Below are 5,543 nucleotides of genomic sequence, written 5' to 3'. Positions count from 1 at the left end.
CCCACATTTATCTCCCGCAACTACTGCTCCTCGCGCGTGCGCAGAAAGAGCGGTGAAATCCAATTTCGATGTGCTGGTACCCGGGTGGGGAAGAGCAAGGAGGAGAGGGGTAGGAACCAGAGGCGATAGGAGGATTGGTGGAAGAAAAGTTGGGAAACGACAAAAGACGGAGACGTACAGAAGCACAGTTCGCAATAGGGGATCACAAATTTTGGGCGTAGTAGTTCACAGTGTTTTTTTTCTTCTTTTTCATTGTTTAACCTAGCTAGGATATTAGGCAGTACAATAGCAAGAACTTGGTGGCGCAATCCACCGCCCCATTCCAAACGGGACGCTCATAACATCCATCCATCCAACCTAGCTGCCAGTGCGCGGTCAGGCTGGCTCAGACACGCTCTGCGGCTGTTTGCTCCGTGTGTTTTCCCAGCCGTGTTACGTTCAACGTGGTCATTCTGGTGAAAAACAATGGATGTTTTGAAAAAGAAGGCGTCTCTCTGCATGTACTGCACCACAGGAGGTACGATGCCAAAAACAAAGACGAACGCCCATTGCCACGCTCCGGGCTGCCACAGTGGTTATCCGGGTGCTCCAAAAGCGGCATTGTTCGTTTTAAAGAGAAGCTGCGAAGCCTGCCTGAACTTGCTACTGATCACCAAAGAGGCAGCAGGAAATTTGAGGCTTGCAGAGTTTACCCATATGAAAGACAACGGTGGTTTGTTATGTCCTGCCTCTCTTCTGTACCAGCTTGTGGTCAACTTGGAGAAAGACTTCACAACTTGTTTTAGTCTTCTTGAGTTGCACGCAGGCAGTGTTTCAGGTGTTTTAGATGTTGTTAAAGCAAGGCGGCAGCATCAGCTTGGCTTCCCTGATCACTGCGAATCTATGACAGCAGAACTCACTGCCTTCTACATAACAACCAGGCTACATTTCTTCACAAAGAGCGTGAATAAGTGTAATGAAAGAAGACGCCAGGCATCGAAATATATTAAGTTCAGTCTATGTACCTAGAACACCACGCTACAAGGTGTTTTTGGTTGTGTTTTAACAGTAATAGCTATACTGTGATTAGATGCTCGGTGTCTAGGGAAGGTGCACTTTAGGGTTCCTTTATAGCTGTGCCATTTTCATTGTGAATAAAAAAAGCACTAACCTGGCTTTCTTCCAAGAGTCGCTCTAACAGTATGCGCTGAAGATGCGGCGGACGGCGCATTTATTAGGAGCTCAAATTTCGGGGAACATATTGAGTTTTTATGTGCCCCCCCTCCCGCAATTGTATAGTTAAAAATAAATTCCGGGGTTTAATGCGCAAAGCACACTACAATCTAATTATTAAGCATGCAGTAAAGGGGGGAGGGGCACTTGAATAATTCTGACCACGTGGGGTTTTATAACCGGCAACAACACGGATATTTTTGCATTTTGCCACCATGAAAATGCAGCCAGCGAGACCGTTATTTAATTCAACACCCTCGTGCTTACCAGCGCAACGCCGAAGTCGCTACGCACTTTCGTGTCATTCGTGATAAGCACGCGACTTGAATGTAGTAAATATAGCTGCATAGAAGCAAAACAGGCTCAGATATACTGGCTTTCAAGCAGTAGGTGAGCAAAAATAAGCTCGGTGAATTGCCAGCTGGCACAGGCGATGCCACGAGCGTAATCAAAGCGCCGGACTTCGCTAGCAGACGAAGTTGTCAATGCTACAGTATCGATGTGGCCTTCAAGAACTTCCTTTCCACAATACTTTCTTAAATACAATCCTTGTCTGTCATAATGAAAGAATCATGTCCGTAAGGAACGCTTAGAAACGCGGACCGCCTCAAAAGTAGCGATTATGAGAGCAGCAGGTCTGCTAGAAAAGGTAGCAGTGGCGACACCTGGTGGCGTCAACGGAAAGGGACGCGCGCTCCCTCCCGGTCGCATCACTAGGACATTATTCCAGTACACTATATTAAAGTGTACTAGAATATGGGCAGCACGGAGGAAGAAACTCAGGAGAGGCCCTGACGTCACTCTTTGTGAAGCTAAAGTGAAGCCGGAAGTTGGCGTTGCTCATGGCGTTGCTCCGCCTATCGGGCCAGTTCTCCTCTCTTGTTTACATTTCTCGCGAAACCACGCCGCGCTGCGTGCAACCGTGCTGCTCGGACCCGCGCGCTGCGCAGCAATACTAAAGAATCGTTAGCACGTTAGCATGGTTCCGCCAACGAGGGCAAAATTTCCCGCGGATATTCCTTCGTCCATTGCCGTGGCGCGGTACATTGCATACAGCGTTGCATGCGCGTTCGTTTCACGAACTTTAGTTCCTCCTGTCCCACCTGGCCACAACAACATTCAGTAGAGCACGGTCCAGATAACGCAGCGCAACAAAACACGGAGACCAACGCGAACCTGCCCGCACGGTGCCTTTGCCACGGTACGAAACCTACGGAGCAACACGTCTGAGCGCACAGAACCAAAACAGAGCCGCCATTGTGGCCCGAAAGGCGTGGCCGCTACGGCAAAGAAATAAAAAATCAGCAAAAAAGAGGAGAACCTTCTACGTCACTTCTGCCACACTTTTCTCCTAGTGCGCGGAGGGGGGTAGGGCCTCTCCTCAGTTTCCTTCCTCCATGATGGGCAGTGTGTTCAGACCGTGGCCTCCGCGATCAGCTCCGGCGGCGCGCCGTTGCTCCGGCCGTCCCATTCGGTGCGTAGCGCAGCGGAGAAGTGTAATTATGCTAACTCCGTAACACGCAGCGAGGTGGCGACCTTAGCCCAAGGCTCAAGCGGCGCTCGCCTGGCCGGCACTGCCTGCGATTTCAGTCGCGACATCAACCCTGTTGGCACGTTTTCACGCAGAAGAACAGTGAATACAAAGTCAATTTCTTTCGACTCCTTCTTGCAGCTACAAAGAAGTCGAGGTACGTTGTTAAACAGTTACGGATTGCTTTTGCATGCAGCTTTAGTGGTCGTCTAAAAGCAGACTGGGGCAACCGAGGCTTTTACCGCGCAACATTTCGTCCAGATTGCATGCCGTCGCGCTGAATGTTCTTTCTTTTTGCAAAAGTTGCCGCGCTGTACGACAAAACCCAGGTATGCTTTTTGTGCCTTTCACTCGATTTTTAAAGTACGGGGCAGCTACTTTACAGCGAAGCTTTCTCTGGCTCGAACAACATAATTAATTACGATAAGCGCTCGTGCATTGTTTATACGCCACCCTGAGAGTAAGAAGTTCTGAGATCTGCTTTTTTGAAGCGAGAACTTTTTGCTGGGCTTTGTTTTGCTATGTTGCATTTGTTCCAGGTAGGTACGAGTGGTTTCGTGTAGCTAATGTGATCCCGCAATTAAATTGTTTGCTGTGTGATGAAAACTGCATCGGTTCTCTGTCATAAGCTTCGCACCACAATCCTATCTGCTTCTGTATTTTTCAGATAAATGTACTGCCGCGTACCTTTCTGCCACTCTGACTGAAAAAAAAACTTTGAATAAGTTTTCACGAATTTCCCGCGAATGATGATCGACGCCAAGCATGGCTGAAGGCCACATCAAGAAAATATTTTGTCCCAAATGACAAGTCTGCTAGCAGTGTCGTCTGCAGCCTTCACTTTTTAGATTCGGATTATACTTTGGGGTCCACAAAGCTGCGGCGCCTGAAACGGGATGCTGTTCCGAGCGTGTTCGCGGGTTACCCAAGCTACATGCAGCCACAACAGCCACAAAAAGACGTAAATTGGAGCGATTGACGCAGAATTCTACTCCAAACCAAGAATGGGCATCAAATTTATCTAGCGGCCCTGATGAAGCTGCTGGTTCAGCCTGTGGTCGCGAAAGAAGCACAGGCCATTCGGCAACTTCTGCCTGCTCGTTTCCTGTATTGTATGAAGATAGCCTGATTCACGCACCCTTGTTAGGAGATGAAGAAGCAAGTCCTAAAGGTGCAGGATATGAGAAAACAAGTGCACAAGATGCAGTCGGTGAATTACAGCAGTCTAGTGAGGCACTCGATTGCGCAGCGCAAACTACCGATGACCTTCTTCCGCGCAAGCAGTCGGATTCAAGGAATACGAACCCAATAAGAGTGCAATTGTTCAGGAAAGCAGATGCTATCGGGAGACTGCAGCGAGAAAACAGCCGCCTAAAAAAGAAGCTCAGTGGTTTTGAAAACCACACTCTCCACTCGGCGTTGAGAAAGTGCTTGGACAAGGTCGGCACAGCCCAGTTCTGCTTAGAAGAGTGCCTAGCGGAACAGATCGCCAATGCGTCAAGGCAATGGCCTGTTTGGTCTCCAGACTTTGTCCGGGAATGTGTAGTTTCGTACTACTTGTCCCCATCAACCATAGCAAATGCCAGCATCGCTTATATATAGCAGAGTTCGTGGCGAGAGTGGTTGAGGAGCGGAGAACATGCAGCTTCTGCCCTCCCCTCCACCAGTCGGATGGACCCTGCCCCGTGCTGATGGCGCTTATTGACCTGCAATCAAGGGGTAGGCTAACATTCCCAAAGTCAGAATTCGTCACGGTCCTTGTGACCGTTAAGAAGGCTGTTGACATTGCCCTGCCGCACATAAAGAGCGACGTGCGTCAGCAGCTGGCTGAACTGTTATTGCCTCGACTAGAGCAGTGCCCCCTTTTCGTTTGCCCAGCAAGGGACGACCACGCCGCAAGCACACTATCTGTAGTGTTTGATAAGCTCATGAGGCCACTCTTAGCCAACGTCGGCGCTACTGTGACAGACAGGGCTGCTTACCGCAAAAAACTGGCCTGCAAGCCACTGCACAGGAAAGTGCTCCGTGCTTAAAATAAACACAATGTAAAAACGGATGCCGAACAATATGGCTCCGATTTTGTCTTTGTAAATAAAATGTCATTTATCCTCAAATTGTTTTATATGTCCTCCTGCCAAGCTGTAGCTTCGGTGCTTTAAACCCTCTTTTTTGCTTGCCGCGCACGAAAGGAAAAAAAACGAGATTAAATTCGCCTCAGTTCCAACCATACACAACGTAAAAAAACCTTATGCATTGCAGGCTTTTATTTATTTGGTGATACTGCTAGCCTCTTTCGAGGCTGTAGCATGATTGGGGTATATGATACATTTGAACACGTCACAAAAGATCCATCCACAAAAAGGAAGCCCAACATTTGAGTGGGACAATGCAGTCAGTGGCATCTGCAAGCGTTGAAAGCTAAATATATTACACGCATGTAAGTACAAATCACATTTGTACCATTTCTAGAGGAAAACTGACAGAACTCCTTGATCTCTATATATCAAAATAATTTCAGGTGCTAAACTAATATGTAAAAGAACTGCAGAATTAAAATAATCCTCTCCGCTTAACTGTAAAATGTTCCGTGTTTTGAAACAAAGCACGGCAACAGAAATAAAGAAAATTGCCTGCGTGTTGTGAAACGAACGCTTTCATGACGATCTGCCTCAACCTGGTCCTAAGTCTCCGTCATAATTTAAAAAAGCAATTGCCTAATTGCACCAGTCAGCTACTTGTGCTGTGCGATAATTTTCTAGTGCGCGTCGCACACAGACTGCGAAAACTGCGTTTTCGTCCT

This window comes from Dermacentor variabilis, chromosome 3 (assembly GCF_050947875.1).
Source record: "Dermacentor variabilis isolate Ectoservices chromosome 3, ASM5094787v1, whole genome shotgun sequence".
Taxonomy (NCBI): domain Eukaryota; kingdom Metazoa; phylum Arthropoda; class Arachnida; order Ixodida; family Ixodidae; genus Dermacentor; species Dermacentor variabilis.
The sequence above is the reverse complement of the archived record's forward strand: the minus strand, read 5'-3'. Positions refer to the sequence as shown.